Raw genomic sequence first — 17,697 nt, 5'->3', positions numbered from 1 at the left:
CGTATTGTTCTTATCTCTGCAGGCCATAGTTTTCTCCTGGTGTCCCTTGACTTACCTTATCAAATTTCTACAGTCCCTAACATGTGGTTTATATTCATTATTATCAACTTCACATTTCTTCCATTTTTTTATATATATAATTTTGTATAGTTGCCTTCAGTTCCTCTCTAATGAAGGTCTTTTTTCAACCAGCACAGCCTTCTTCCTTGATAGTGGAATTGTGATTTGGGGCATCTAGTAAATTGTTCGCAAATTATTCCCAATTATCATTCACGTTTTCTGATTAAATTTTTCCTCCTAGCTGATCTGGAACATAATTGATTTCAGCTTTGTGAAACTGACTCTATTAACACACACATATATATATTACTGGTCTGGACTTTATTTTGCTTGCACATTATAAATGTAACCAATTCATGATCATTTGTACCTAAGCTACTATTAATTTTTTAGTTTGGGATCAGTTCCTTGTTATCTGTTAAGACAAGGTCTAATAAAGAATTCCCCCTTGTTGGCAGCACGTGACCTTTAGCATATGTCACCCAAATTGAAGTCTTGCATTATCTCTCAGCATTTTTACCGTACACATTACAGTTAGATGGGTAAGGATTTATGCTCTATATTTGGGGGGAAACAGATTATAAAGTCTCATCATATGGTAACAACATTCCTTCCATTCTACTAGTATTCCTTGGGTATGATAAACAGAAGCTACTAAAGTCAGATATTTTAAAATCATCAGATCCAGATAACTTGCATATAAGAGTTTTAAAAGAGCTGGCTGAGGAGCATGCTGGACTGTTAATGTTGACTTTCAGTAAGTCTTGGAGCACAGGGAAATTTCAGAAGACTGCGAGAAATCTAGTGTTATGCCAACTTTTAAAAAGGGCAAATAGGATGACCTAGGTTATTATAGGCCTGTCGTCCTGACAGTGATCCCAGGCAAGATAATGGAGTGGCTCATATCGGACTTGATTAACAAAGAATTAAAGGAGGGTGATGTAATTGAATGCAAATCAACATGGGTTTATGGAAACAGATTCTGTGAAACTAAGTTGATATCTTTTCTAATGCGATTACAAGTATATTTGGTAAAGGTAAGAGTGTTGATGTAATATGTGACTTCTGTAAGGCATTTGAGTTGATACTTCACAACATTTTGATTAAAAAATAGAACAATATAAGTTTCATGTGGTACATATTAAATGGGTTAAAAACTGGCTAATTGATAGGGCTCAAAATGTAATTATAAACAGAGAAAGGTGATCAATCAGTTGTGTTTCCAGTGGGATTGGTTCTTGCCCCTGTGCAATTTAACATTTTTAATCAATGGCCTGGAACTGCTGCTGGAATACTGTATCCAGTGCTGGAGTCCACAATTCAAGAAGGATGTTGTTAACTTGGAGAGGGTTCAGAGAAGAGCCACGAGAATGATCAAAGGTTTAGAAAACATACTGTATAGTGACAGACTCAAGGAGCTCCATTTATTTAGATTAACAAAGAGAAGGTTAAGGTGTGACTTGATTACAATCCTTCGGTATCTACATGGGGAATAATTATTTGGTAACAGGATCTCAATCTAGCAGAGAGAGGTGTAACATGATCCAATGGCTGGAAGCTGAAGCTAGACAAATTCAGACTGGAAATACAGTGTAAATTTTTAATCATGAGAGTAGTTAACTATTGGACTAATTTACCAGGGATTGTGGTGGATTCTCCATCACTGACCATTTTTAAATCAAGCACGGACATTTTTCTAAAATATCCTGTGCTAGGAATTCTTTTGAAGATGTTCTACAGCTGCATCATGCAGGAGGTCAGACTAAACAATCACAGTCATCCTTTCTGGCCTTGGAATCTCTGAATCTATTGGCTTGAAATAGAGTGTGTTTACAGTCATGTTTTGACCCAAATAATGGATTTCCCAGCTTTTCCAATTAGCACCAAATTGAAGAGCTAGCGACCATTGCCAAGTTCACTCTAGGGAGTTATTGACTGTGTCTAGAGCATCTGGATTTGCTGTCATAATGCTGTGAAACAGCTTGCCACAGGAGTTACAAGGAACGACTAAAATCACACCTTTTCAAAGGAGTTAATCATACTTCTTACCGAGCATGCTGTTCGTACAGTAGATTAGGCTAATGGTGGTTATGTTTTCACTGGTCAGCATTTTTAACTATGGAAAACAGGTAAACATTTCCTTTTCCCATAGTTTGTTACATACTTCAACAAATAACAACTCTTGTCACTGTACGTGTTCATCAGACTTAATTAATAGATAGTTCCACTAACCACTTAGAAATTACCATATAAGCCACCCGTGCTCTACCAATCTAAACTAGAGCATGTCTTGACTTTATAGACATTCATCATAACACCTATTGTTTAAATTTGCTGACAAAATGACTAAGACACTTTTCTTGTCAGTGGTGGGAGCAGAAGTTCTCATCACGATCCTGCTGCCATTCATCTTAGTTCCCTGACTCTTCCAAACGATTAAAAACGCAAGCCACTGCTAAATATTTGCTGTATCCAGATATTGTGCCTAGTAAAAAGCAGAGCTATGATGTAATTGCAGTTTTGGGTGCTAGAACTCGGGGTATTGGGGGTATGGCAACACCTCCCCGCTTGCAGTGGTTTCCGTCAAATACAGGGTTTACAGTTTGGTTCAATGGCTCTCAGCACCCCCACTATATGAATTGTTCCAGCCCCACTCCATGAATATACATTCTTTCATATTTGGGAAGTGTACAAAAGTAATTCACAATGTAACCCCACTCATTTTGAACCAATGTCTTCATGCACTTCAGTGGAGCTGCACTCATTTATACCTGCAGAGAATTTGGCCCTATATTTAATATGAGTTAGAGATTTAATTGGGGCGCCTATATTCTCAAATCCATCTGATACTTACTGAAAAATATTTCCCCAGATAACTTTGTGTAGTATTTAATGGGAAACAGCTTACAAAGGCTTTCTAGTCAGCAAGGAATCATAGATTTTTAAGTCTAATAGGGACTGTTGGGATCATCCAATCTGGCCAGAGAATCCCACCTAGTAATTTCTTCTTTGAACCCAGAGACTTCTGGGTGAGCAGGAACTTATCTTTAGAAATCAATTCAGTCTTGATATAAAGAATCATAGAATCATAGAATTCAAGATCAGAAGGGACCATTATGATCATCTAGTCTGACCTCCTGCAAGATGCAGGCCACATAAGCTGATCCACCCACTCCTTAAGCAAGCGCCCCCCCCCCCCCCATGGAGGAAGGGAAAAAAACCCAGGGGGCCACTGCCAATCTACCCTGGAGGAAAATTCTTCCAACCCCAAATATGGCGGTCAGCTGAACTCCGCATGCATGCAAGCAAGACTCCAGCCACCCTCTGGAAAAAAAAAACAATATCCTATCCATTGTCCATTGTACACTATACCAGTGTGCACGACCCTTTTGATTACTAAGCCTGTTATCCCTACTATCTATCTCTCCTCATACATCCTCTATCTTAAAATATCTTAAAGTCATTCAGGTCCTCACTTTCCTTCCTCTGTTCCTGTTCTTCCATTGCACTCCTCTGCTGGTTAGAAACTTTTTTCAATTTCAATCTTTCCTGACTCATTTATTATATTTTATTTCGTGTCCCATTTATGGTCCACATTAGCTGAATAATTCCTCTCCTCCTCTGGTGTATCCTTCTTTTGGTTAAGGAAAACAAACCAGCTCCTCAAGTCTCCCTTTCATCGACAGGCTTTCCATTCATCGATTTTTTTTAGTGGCCCTTTCCTGCTGAGTCAGTTTGAATTCATTCATTCTTCTAAACACCAAAACTGCACACAATACTCCAAACAAATGAAGTCTTACCAACGTTACTAACGCTTGTAGACTGCCACCTCCCCCTACTACTAGAATACTCCCCCTAATGCATCCCCCCAGACTGCATTATTTTAACATCCACATCACATGCCCACATCACATAGTCATCCCACATCAACCAGGACCTCCTTCTCCTAGTCCCTCTCCCCCAACTGTAGCCAACTGCAGAAAGTTCTGTTAGTTAACTAAAGTTCTGTTAGTCATCCCTAAATGCATATTTACACTTCTCACTTTAAGATTTCATCTCCTGTTACTAACTAACCAGGTCACAAGGTCATCCAAATCTCCCTGTATATCCTCCCATCCTTTTCCGAATTTGCCCAACTTCCCTCCCAAACCTCATCCATCCGCCTCCTTACTCTTCACTCTTCCCAGGTCAGCCATAAATAAAATGATATTTAAAAAAAATAAAAACCGAACCTTGGACCCCTCCACCCAACCCCTCCTCCAACCTTCCTGTTCCCCCTTCAATACGACCCTCTGCAGTCTCCTTTCCACCTCCTTATCTTCATTTTGATTTTCATTTTTTGATCTTCATCTTCTTTTTTTAATTTAAATTTCAATTCCTCAACCGTATCAAAATCCTTACTGAATACTGAAATCAAGATATCCAAAATCTGTTACTTGTCTAAAAATCCATCAGGTTGTCTTGGAAAGAAGGACGTTTGTAAATCCATACAATTTGTTACAGTTACTTTACGTGATAAAGAACACACCACTCCCTTAGGCACGTTGCATGATGTATAATGGACCATCTGCAGAGACAGCCTGATCCCCCAGAGAAGTGATTTACCATGGCTGGGGGGCTGGAGGCTGCACTGCACAGACAGAGATAACAGGGGAAGAGACGACTCAGCGAATTGCAAGCCCATGATGAGAATGGAATAGCAATAAAACTGGCTAGCCAACGTTAACCTGCCCTTGTCGCTGTGTTTAGAAAGGCTGGCCGTCTTACAGAAAACCCCAGAGCCATTCCGCCTCCAGGGCAATCTCTGTGTTGGTTACTGGTTAACAAGTCTGTAACTGTGGTGGCCTTTATGGGGAAACAAGAGTGAGAGGTTCTTAGCAGCCCTTGTAGGTGACAACAGCAGCAGATGTTTGGACCATTTTTGCCCACATCCCCAGCAGCAGGACCACTAGCTGCGTGACAGTAATGACACCAAAACCATTTCCTGGCAACAGTTTCCGCCAATGGAAACTCCAGCTGACATGTTTCAGTGGGTTCCTGCTCCTTCCCCATGGCAATTAGATCTGAGACTGAAACAACTGCTCTGTTGTTCCTGGTTCCTGAGACTATTTGTCCTGCAGTAGAAACCCACAGAGATGGAGACCAGATGGAGGATTCTAATGGAGCTTGATGGATTTCCACATTGGCTCCCTACCAAGTTCTCCTCTCTCATGGGCTCCAAGCACCATGCAATTGTCTTTCCAGGCCCAAACCACTATGTGTTTAGAAAAATATACATCCACCCAGCTGAAGGAGTCTGGTCAATGTATATTTTAACTCAGCAGAGTTGGGACCCATTTCAGGACAGACTTGGTAAAGGTGCCTGGCTTTCTAGACAATATGCACTCAAACCTGTCCCCGCAGTCTAGCCTGTAATTCCATTTTTAAGAGTTGAAGTCGTAAGTTTAAATTAGCAAACAAGTCACATGAGATCCACATTCAGACCACTTATGGTGTGCACATAGTGAGGCATGAAGCTATGCAACTGGATGGAGCTTTTATCACACTGTTTTCTGTACTCATCTGTAAATAATGAGGTGTCTCCTTGCCTGATGCAGAGGAAGCTGTGATGAAGCAGCCATTTTGTTTAAAGGTCAGCTGCAGGATGCCATGAAGTGAACCTCCATGCTTTTTCTCACATGCCCTTTCTCTGATCATTTTTTACCTACTCTGAAATAATAATAATCAAGACTGAAAAAAAATAGCTGTTTTGCTTTTTGTGTATAAGAACAACAGGAAATGTGTCATCCAGAGATAGACTAGACTCCTGGAGCATGCTTCATTGAGTCCCTATAGCACTGTCTTTATTAAACACTCGAATGTAATGACATTTTTCATATTTAGATGTGTTGAAATGTGCAGTAAAAAAGTGCAGTGCAGAACGCCTAATGCTGCATTTCACTCTCATAATTGTTTCAGATACTGAGACCCTTTCTATTTCAGCAGCTTATATTTAAAAAAAAATAGTGCTCTTCAAGCAGTAAATCAGGCTTGTTATCCCTAGGTTTAATGGAAGTTTCCTGTAATGAGTTTTCCAAATGTTTAAACTTCTTAGTCTGCTCATTTGATTGAAAATAAAGTTTGCTTTTCATGCTTTAGTTGTGTATGCTCCTGGCAGCATAGGCAGGTTATGATTAATAGAATCATAGAATATTAGGGTTGGAAGGGACCTCAGGAGGTCATCTAGTCCAACCCCCTGCTCAAAGCAGGACCAACACCAACTAAATCATCCCAGCCAGGGCTTTGTCTCCTCTAAGGAAGGAGATTCCACCACCTCCCTAGGTAACCCATTCCAGTTCTTCACCACCCACAGAACCTTGATGGAATGAAGATAATCAATGGGACCCAGTAATGCCAGGGTACAAAATATTTTGGAAGGACAGAACAGTGCTGGTGGGGGAGTGGCACTCTATGTGAAAGAAAGCATAGAATCAAATGAAGTAAAAATCTTAAATGAACCAAACTGTACCATAGAATCTCTATGGATAGCAATTCCATGCTCGAATAATAAGAATATAGCAGTAGGGGCATACTACCAACCACTTGACCAGGATAGCAATAGTCACTGTGAAATGCTCAGAGCGAGTAGGGAGGCTACTAAAATCATTAAAAAAAAAACCCTCAGTAATAATGGGGGATTTCAACTATCCCCATATTGACTGAGTACAGGTCACCTCAGGACGGGGTACAGAGATAAATTTTCTTGACACCTTAAATGACTGCTTCTTGGAGCAGCTAGTCCTGGAACCCACAAGACGAGAGGCAATTCTTGATTTATTCCTAAGTGGAGCACAGCATCTGGTCCAAGAGGTGAATATAGCTGGACTGCTTGGTAAAAGTGACCATAATATAATTAAATTTACCATCCCTGTGGCATGGAAAACACCACAGCAGCACAACACTGTAGCATTTATTTTCAGAAAGGGGAACTACACAAAAATGAGGAGGTTAATGAAACAGAAATTAAAAGACACAGCACCAAAAGTGAAATCCCTGCAAGCTGCATGGAAACTTTTTAAAGACATTATAATAGAGGCTCAACTTAAATGTATACCCCAAATTAAAAAAAACGTAGTAAGAGAACCAATAAAGAGCCACCGTGGCTAAACAACAAAGTAAAAGAAGCAGTGAGAGGCAAAAAGGCATCTTTAAAAAGTGGATGTTAAATCCTAGTGAGGAAAATAGAAAGGAGCATAAACTCTGGCAAATGAAGTGTAAAATATAATTATGAAGGCCAAAAAAGAATTTGAAGAACAGCCAGCCAAAGACTCAAAAAGTAATAGCAAATTTTGTTTGAAGTGCACCAGAAGCAGGAAGCCTGCGAAACAACCAGTGGGGCCACTGGACGATCGAGGTGCTAAAGGAGCACTCAAAGACAATAAGGCAATTGCAGAGAAGATAAATGAATTCTTCGCATCGGTCTTCAAGGCTGAGGATGTGAGGGAGATTCCTAGACCTGAGCCATTCTTTTTAGGTGACAAATCTGAGGAACTGACCCAGATTGAGGTGTCATTAGCAGAGGTTTTGGAACAAACTGATAAACTAAACAGTAAGAAGTCACCAGGACCAGATGGGATTCACCCAAGAGTTCTGAAGGAACTCAAATGTGAAATTGCAGAACTACTAACTGTAGTCTGTATTCTATCATTTAAATCAACTTCTGTAACAAATGACTGGCAGATAGCCAATGTGATGCCAATTTTTAAAAAGGGCTCCAGACGTGATCCCGACAATTACAGGCTGGTAAACCTCACTTCAGTACCGGACAACTGGTTGAACCTATAGTAAAGAATAGAATTATCAGACACATTGATGAACATAATTTGTTGGAGAAGACTCAACATGGTTTTAGTAAAGGGAAATCATGCCTCACCAATCTATAAGAATTCTTTGAAAGGGTCAACAACCATTTGGCCAAGGGTGATCCAGTGAATCTAGTGTACTTAGATTTCCAGAAAGACTTTGAAAAGATCCCTCACCAAAGGCTCTTAAGTGTAGCCCTGAGGATTAATCCGTTGGTCTGTATAAAATGTCTTTTTGATAAAAGTGTGTAGGCTTTATAGATTATAGAATCATTTGCAATAGCTGTAATGCAAGACACCTATAGACATCCAGGCCAGACACCCTGGCCAATTTCCTGCGTGATGCTGAAAGCAACCTTTAGGACCCTTACTCAGAAAAGTAATAATAGAATATAAACCTACGCAAATGTCTGGGGACCTTTTGAATGTCTGAAGACCTCTCACCTAGATAGGGTGAAAAGTGGGGATTTCTGCCCACAAATCTAACACGTACACCACAAATTGCGTATATACCTGTCACTCATACGCATGTTTATGTTGGCTTATGAGAATAGGTACCCTAACCTTTCTGTGGGGAAAGACAAATTTGGGCATAGAAGGAAGGATTTCTCCCTATAAAAAGGGTGACAATCCACCATTAGGCAGGCAATACATCCATCTTTCTCTTCTCCATCGTCTCACCCTGCCTACACCTACGAAAGCTGTCAACTACTGATAAATCGTGGTGTTATTTCTTTTCAAAGTTGGAAGTATAAAATAATCTAATTTCTGCTTTACCTCTAAAGTATCTAGTTTATAGAGGGTTTAACTCATAACCATTTTCATCACTTCCTTTATCTATCAGAGGTGTGAAAAACACCCTAGTGATACTGCACTAGTGAATTTAGAACTGTTTATTATCATAGGTTTATTTCTTATAGAACTGTGATATTTGTAACTTTGTAATCTCAAACTGCTTTTAACATTTTTGCATTTACTTCTTGTTTCATTGATTTTAAATAAAAGGTCTTGATTGACTAATTTTGTCTCAGTGTAAGTTCCTGTCATATACCCCAATCTTCTTGTATAAATTCTGCAAAGCCTGATTTAAGATGAACTCTTATCTTTTGAACACACATAATGGCATACCATACCCATATTATTAATATCTATTAATTATTACTAACATTACTAATTAATTAGGAAATTAATTATTAAATACAACTAAATTAAGTGGATAAATTCCACTGGCCCTACTAACCCACCCCAAATCAGGCTACATAAGCAAAGTAAGCTGCCACGGGATAAGAGGGAAGGTCCTCTCATGGATTGGTAACAGGTTAAAAGATAGGAAACAAAAGGTAGGAATAAATGGTCAGTTTTCAGAATGGAGAGAGGTAAATAGTGGTGTCGCAGCAGGGGTCTGTACTGGGACCAGTCCTATTCAACATATTTATGAATGATCTAGAAAAAGGGGTAAACAGTGATGTGATAAAATTTGCAGATGATACAAAACTACTCAAGACAGTTAAGTCCCAGGCAGATTGCAAAGAGCTACAAAAGGGTCTCTCAAAACTGGGTGATTGGGCAACAAAGGTCAGGTGAAATTCAATGTTGATAAAATGCAAAACAATGCACATTGGAAAACATAATCCCAACTATACATGTAAAATGATGGGGTCTAAATTAGCTGTTACCACTCAAGAAAGAGATCTTGGAGTTATCGTGGATAGTTCTCTGAAAACATCCACTCAATGTGCAGCGGCAGTCAAAAAAGCAAACAGAATGTTGGAAATCATTAAGAAAGGGATAGCTAATAAGACAGAAAATATCATATTAATAGAGTCATAGAATCATAGAATCTCAGGGTTGGAAGGGAAGTCAGGAGGTATCTAGTCCAACCCCCTGCTCAAAGCAGGACCAATTCCCAACTAAATCATCCCAGCCAGGGCTTTGTCAAGTCTGACCTTAAAAACCTCTAAGGAAGGAGATTCCACCACCTTCCTAGGTAACACAGTCCAGTGCTTCACCACCCTCCTAGTGAATTTTTTTTTCCTATTATCCAACCTAAACCTCCCCCACTGCAACTTGAGACCATTACGCCTTGTTCTGTCATCAGGTACCACTGAGAACAGTCTAGATCCATCCTCTTTGAAACCCCCTTTCAGGTAGTTGAAAGCAGCTATCAAATCCCCCCTCATTCTTCTCTTCTGCAGACTAAACAATCCCAATTCCCAAACCCTCTCCTCATAAGTCATGTGCTCCAGCCCCCTAATCATTTTTGTTGCCCTCCACTGGACTCTTTCCAATTATTCCACATCCTTCTTGTAGTGTAGGCTCCAAAACTGGACACAGTACTCCAAATGAGCCCTCACCAATGTCGAATAGAGGGAAATGATCATGTCCCTCGATCTGCTGGCAATGCCCCTACTTATGCAGCCCAAATATTGCCTGTATATAAATTTATGGTACATCTACATCTTGAATACTGTGTGCAGATGTGGTTGCCCTGTATCAAAAAGATATATTGGAATTGGAAAAGGTACAGAAAAGGTCAATAAAAATGATTAGGGGTATGGAACAGCTTCCGTATGAGGAGAGATTAATAAGATTGGGAATTTTTTGAGCTTGGAAAAAAGATGACTAAGGGGGGATATGATTGAGGTCTATAAAATCATGAGTGGTGTGGAGAAAGTGAATAAGGAAAAGTTATTTACTCCTTCTCATAACACAGGAGGAGAATGGGTTTTATTAGGTGAAGTGTATGCTGTGTGTGTGTGTGTGTGTGTTCCCATGAATAATATTCATTCCTATCAGGCAGAAAAGATTAAAGACTCAATAACCACTCTCCATGATTTCCCCCTTTCTTCGGAGCTTTTCTCCAATATAATTTCTTATTCTTTTTGGTGTGCGGCGGCCCAGTGTTTAATAACGAGAACAGGTTGCTTTGGCACCCCTGTGCATTACTGATTGACTCTTAGGCTTTCTTAATAATTCAGCTGCAACAGATAGGCCCAGAGTATCCAAATACATGTAAATTGCACCCAAGAGAAGAAATCTGACCTTGAAGATTTTCTTACCTGCTTGCAGCTGGGGACTGAGAGATCTCGGTGGAGCCCAGCTAGGGTTTTCTTTTCCAAAAGGTATTGATCCACTAGGGAGTTTGTTATTTTACAGGCCATGAAGGTTACAAAGGAGAGAAATTAATGAATTGAGAAATAGTAAGAAATGGTTTTGCCTGAACCAGAACAGCTGAAAGAGGTGAACACGAGCCAGCTTGCAGGGATGGCTTAGCAAGGAGAACCAGAAGGTTTGTGAACTCCTTGCCAGAGGATGTTGTGAAGGCCAAGACTATTACAGGGTTCAAAAAAGAACTAGATAAGTTCATGGAGGATAAGTCCATCAATGGCTATTATCCAGGATGGGCAGGGATGGTGTCATAGAATCATAGAATATCAGGGTTGGAAGGGACCTCAGGAGGTCATCTGGTCCAACCCCTGCTCAAAGCAGGACCAAACCCAACTAAATCATCCCAGCCAGGGCTTTGTCAAGCCGGGCCTTAAAAACCTCTAGACTCTGTTTGCCAAAAGCTGGGAATGGGCAATGGGATGGATCGCTTGATTACCTCTTCTGTTCATTCCCTCTGGGGCACCTGGCATTGGCCACTGTCACAAGGCAGGATACTGGGCTAGATGGTTTGACCAAGTCTGGTCATTCTTATGCATAAATGACCCTTCTCCGGACTGCAGTACTTGACCTGCTGGAGTCTGTGTGTCCAAGCTGGCAGGCTCTTTCTGAGCCAGGCTTAGTTTACAATTGTTAAGCTGTCTAGAGTAGCTCACAGATGTGTGTGCCAACTTCCTTGCACACTGTGACAAGCCAGGGCACAAACCCCAAATGGGTTACATGGGCTACAATTGAATTTCACCAAGCAAGTATCAAGTGTGACATTGTAACAGCCTTTACATGGAGTCACAGACAGTCCCCTTGGGCACTCTGGTCTATCTTGCCATCCAGGCAGACCTGCCATTATGATAGATGGCCCCTTACGCCAAAAATCACAATGATATTCAGGTCATGCCCAGTCCCAAAGGAGCAGTCACTTACCTCAGGTCAATTTAATCCTAGATCTCACACCAAACACAACACTTGTAGCCAATCCTATAGTAAACTATCTAAACATGTATAAACTAGGAAAAAGAAATAAGAATAATTTCTAAGGTTAAGGCAGGTAAACACCCACATACACGAGTTACAGTCTTAGGTTCCATAGAAGCTGCTATAATATGCAAGATCTAGACATCTTCTAGAGCTAAGCCAGGCCAAAGAGCTGGGGAACTCTTGCTTATCTTAGAAATCTTTGCTCCTCAGAGTTCATGCCACATGGAGATACAGGTCCTGTTCTTTGATGTTTCACAATGGCTCATTTTGTTTCAATGGGCATCCTTGTGGGCAGGATCTAGCCCCTCCTGTAGGAAGCCAGTGTTTCTGCATTAATTAGTGCTCCTTTCCTGGTTGGTGAGTTCCAGGCACAGAGGATTACAATGCAAACCCTTAATAGAACCTTCTAACATGGGAACCAGAGGTTATCAGTGAGATCCCTACATACAGGCGCTCACACGCATTACATAAAGTCTAAACACCAAATACATTTTTATAAACCTAATACCTGTTTTAACAACACTACTGGTTTCCATCTATGTATTGGTCAGAGTTCAGTGGGGCCTAGGGGCCTTGGCATGAGCTGGCACCTGGTCTGCCAGTGTCACAATGATTAGTGAAGATGAGTGTGTGTTGGGGGAGGGGCACAGGTGGCTCTAACCCACTCTTCTGACTCCCCTAACTCTTGGAATGGCTGGAGGCTGAACCAAGCCCAGCCACAAATTCAAGTAGCCACAAGGATGCACTCTGAAGACTGCCACTGAGTTCGGGGGTATTGGGCCCCAGAGGGGGATCTTAACACTTGACAAGCCTGTTTCCTAGAGACCCAAGGTCTAGCCACCCCACTGCATCTTTGTGCTAAATGAAGCTGCAACTGTTTTTCTGAGACAAACATGCTGAAGCATGAAAACAAGAGTTGTTCTACATTCTTCAGAACTTTGTTGAACTATTTGGGTAATTCACAACCCATAGTCCTGCTATCCCTTCTGAAAATGAGACAACATCAGTATGCAGTCGTCTCTCAGGATTTCAGTAAGCAGGCAGAGTAAAGGATTTGAATCAAGTTTCCTGTACACTGCATAGATGTATTTAGGGTTTTTCTATATAGGAGCATCTGAGAAAATTAATCCAGATTAAGTAAAGAGGTGAATTTGAAGAGAATTGGTTAAACCACATTAAATCCCATGTGGACACTATTATTCAGAATTAGAGAGGCCTTAATTCGGTTTAGCTTATTTCACTCTGGAAATGTTAGAAACTACAATGGGGCTTCAGGTTAAGTGATGCAGCATTGGCTTGCAGTCTGGGACAGCATATCTGGAGACCTGCTGGCCGCCTGCATTTTTGCCTATCTATGCAGATGGCAAGGCACCAGACCTCATGCACCGGCATAGTCCTGGGTGGCACTTAACCGCAAGCAGTGAGCAATCACTCCTTCAGCTACAGAAATACAACCAACTTTGTCTTGGAGTGTGACAGCCACTGATGCCCTCGGCTGCTCTGGCCAGTGCTAGGGAGATAACAGTTTTGAGGGGGGTTGATGGAAACAATTCCGCAAAATCAACTTCAATTTGCTAAATGTGTTGGTCTCACCTAAGATGCATTTTACCCTAAAAAAATTTCAATTATAAAATTTCACCCAGTTCTACTACTAGTGAATGAATTGCTCATGCATTGTCCTGGGAAAATCTAACCAAAACCAATATGCACAAAGACTGTTACAAATTCTAGGATGTTTTAGAGTGAAGGATTTAGATCACCTAAAGCATGTGGATTCTTACCAAATTCTCTTTTCTTTCAATACTGATTAGGCTTCTTGCTACTCTGAAATCATGTGATTATATTAAAGGTAAACTAAATCTTACTCAGTTTACCATGCATCCCAAAGACCCAGTTAGTGTTATTTCAGGATACAAATGGAATTATTGACTTACTATTGCAAGGACATTTTCAAGATTGATGGATCCAACACTCCGTCTCCTTTATGCAGACCTTCCATGCCCTGCTTCACCGTGCAACAAGACCCACAGCAACGAGTCTCGGAGCCTGGGTTAACTGACTTGGGCTTGCAGGGTTCACACGTGGGGGATAAAATTAGCAGTGTAGACATTGCTGCTTGGGCTGCAGCTCGGGCTTTGAAATCCGCCGAGGTGATGGGTCTCAGAGCCCAGTCTCCAGCCGGCTATTTTTAGCCCTACAGCACAAGCCTGAGTCAGTGAAGACTTGCTGCTGTGGGTTTTTTGTTTGTTTGTTTTACTGTGTAGAAATGTCTGGGCTGAGGGAAAGATCTGTTTAGGGACACACTCGGCTTCCAGTCTGAGGAGGTGTCAGAATTTCTGGAGGAGCAAAGGTGACAGTGCCAAAAGGGTTAACGTTTCTGAACTGTATTGGGAAGCATGGAATAAGCATTGAACTTTTATGGTCTGATCCAAACTGACACTCTAAACCCATGAAGCTTTCTGCCTCCCTGGTAAGTGGATGTGCAAAGGTACAGAAGACAGTCCCAGAGATGGATTTTTTCAGTGTTTAAAATTTGTTTTCCCACTGTACACAGAGTGCCTCAAGCTTCCACCAGCTTGGGAAGTTCTACATGAGACTGTGTCTGTCTGTTTCTCTCTCCTCCCTTTGGCCATTCATCTTCCTACCAGCTCAAAAACACATAAAGCCTCTGTGATTTATACCAGCAATTACCTTTGATTTCAAGAGTTGTTAGAAAAAAAATTGAGCTGATCAGCTGCGGGGGAGCCCTTTTGTCAAATTAAACTAAAGGTAGCAATTAAAAAAATTAAAGATCAATATATAACAAATGGAAAAACAGATAAACTGATAGCAATGAATAAAATCTTCAGTTAGGAGATGCAGACTAAGGGAAGCCAAAGGTATCAGTGAAAAAAAAATCTATGATCAGTGTGGTTAGTGACAATAAGAAAGAATTCTTGACATGTGTCAGGAACAAATGAGATTCTAGCAATGGTCTAGATCCAGTTGTAGACAAAGATGGTAAAATTGTCACTTTTGATGCAGAAGTATTCAAACCAAACACTTCTGTTCTGAATTCTGAAAGAGTCAGGATGATCTATTCATACTCTATAGTGATAATGAAATAGTTGCTATTCCATCCAGAACTACAACGGATATTAAACTGCAATTAAGAAAATTTAGTATTTTAACGTTTGCAGAACCCTATCACTTGTACCCAAGAGTATTAAAAGAATCAGCCAAGGAGCTCTCTGAACCACAGATGTTGATGTTTAAGCGGTCACTGAGGAAGTTCCATCAGACTGGAAAAATGCTCATGTAGTGCCTGTATTTAAAAAGGGCAAACAGGATGACTTGGGAAACTAGGCAAGTTGGCCTAACAATGATCCTGGCTAAAATCATGGAAAGGCTAATAAGGGATGTAATTGGTAAAGAATTAATGGATGCTAGCATAATTAATGCCATTCAACATGGGTTTATGGAAAACAGATCTTGTGAAACATATTTAATATGTGTTGATGAGACTACAAATTTAGCTGATAAAGGTAACTGTGTTGCTAGTACGTTTAGACTTCTCTAAGGCATTTGAATTAGTCTCACATGACATTCTTATAAAAGTTATCACTGTTCAAGCTCAATGCAGTCTGCATGACATGGATTAAAAACTGGCAAACTAATAGATCCTAGTAACCCAGTGTAGCTTGGAGCTGATTTACAACTGCAGAGGATCCACCCATTGACTTCAGGAGAGCTAATCCCACTTACACTAGCTGATGATCTCGCCTATGGACTTCAATAGAGCCCAGTGGTTTCCCTGAGTCACAGCCCTTCTTCCGGGTCCATCTGCCTTCTCCCCTCTGAGCTGTAACAGCTGTATCCCACAGTAGAGTCAGATGAGCTCCTGCCATTCTCCTCCGCGAGCAGCAGCCTGGGGCCACTCGCCAATGAAGCAGAGACCCAGTCAGGTCCCTGGCTGTCCCCACTACTCCTCTCCGCTGGCTGTTTCTGTAGGGGCGTGGCAGCAGTCCCATCCTGGTTACCAGTCCGCGCTCCAATCCACCTAGAACAATAAAGCAAATGATTCAGAATGAGGTCCCAAGAGTTTCCTTAATATCAAATTAAAACAGTGAGTTACAACCCTGGGTGGGTAGAGATGGCCAGTAGCTGCAGAAGAACTTCAGCTAGTGCAAATCACAACAAAATAATTCAATGGGGGAGAACAGAAACTGATCATTAAAATGATTACGTCTAAGGGAAGAATCCACAGGGCGGACACCCTCCCTGTCTACCCATCCCTCGACACAGCCAGCATGTCTGCTGTGGGAAACCGAGCAATCTTACAGTTGGTGGCTTTGCCATTGGATGTTCTGTTCAGTCCTCACAGAGCGGGTAGGGAGTCGTTACCCTCCCTCCATTTGCCACAAGCCATAGAATGCAAGTCTCACACCCAGGCAGACTCCTGATCTCTGCAGAATTCCACCTGGGGGCGGGGGACCTGCTCAACACTTTGCACTTTGTCTGCCAGGCTGATGGTTACATCAGCCATGGCTGTGACTCTGCCTGTGGTGACTAGCACGCCACAGATACAGAGTTCAGCAGCCCACCTCTGGGAGCGATTCGAGAATTGTACCTGCACATCTGGAATGGTCGAATCTCTTCCAGCGGGGTGACTCTATTGTGCAGCTTTAGCAGTCCACGTCTCTCCCCAGGCTACTTCCTTTAACTCTGCCACCCTCCCTCAGTTCCCTCGTCCCGTGCTCAAGGGGGAAAAAAAGCACCCGTCCTCTGGTCCATGACCCAGCTCTCCAGATGCCTGGTAGCTTTCAGTACCTTTTCCAAACCCCCTCCCATGCTGTCCCAAGCCCTTGGGTTAGAGAGCCCCAGACCCTTTCCTGTCTCTCACTAGTCTTGCTTCTTCCCCAGTCTCTCTCTGTTCTGCACAGAGGGGCTGTGTATAGGGTTAACAGCTTGACATGCAAAAAAAAACCGAGCAGCACCCCCTTCCCCCACAAGGCAAGGCTACCACAACCACAACCCACAGCCACAAGGCAACTCTGCAACTCCCCCTTCTCCCATTCAACAGCCACTCATGAGATTCAGACCCTCTCTCACACCCCTGTGCGGGGCACTCAGGTGCTGGTGGGCAGACAGCTGCTGCGTTTTGATCTGTTACTTATCACTTAACATCTTTAGTGGGACACAAACTTTTAACTTTCCATAGCCCCGTGTATTGTGATGACAATGCAAATCTTTAGACCCACGTTAAAAACAAAATCAGCAGATTAAATTATTTATCTGGCAACTGGCAAATCCGTAAAAAAAAAAAAATCACAAACCCGGCCAGCCCAGTCAAATACCGGACAGGTGGAAACTTTAGCTGTGCACACCGCAGGCACCATTCCCAGCAAGCATTGTTGTGAGGCCTACACACTCCCATCAGCCTCAGGGACAACAGCTCCCAGAATTCCCCTGCTTGGGGATGAAACTGACAGCAGGGCTATGCTGGGCCGGTAGCCTGTGTTAAAGGTCAGCGTCCCCTGTCACTGTCCCCCCCACGCTTATCTTCTCAGGATCTTCCTACTTTTTCATTGTCAATAACCAGCAAGAACAGTCTTCCTGCCACCCCATTCATACCTTCCTCCTTCCCCTCCTGACCCCTCTCCCCCATCACACCTCT

The sequence above is a fragment of the Mauremys reevesii genome, linkage group 4, assembly GCF_016161935.1.
Source record: "Mauremys reevesii isolate NIE-2019 linkage group 4, ASM1616193v1, whole genome shotgun sequence".
NCBI lineage: Eukaryota > Metazoa > Chordata > Testudines > Geoemydidae > Mauremys > Mauremys reevesii.
The sequence above is the reverse complement of the archived record's forward strand: the minus strand, read 5'-3'. Positions refer to the sequence as shown.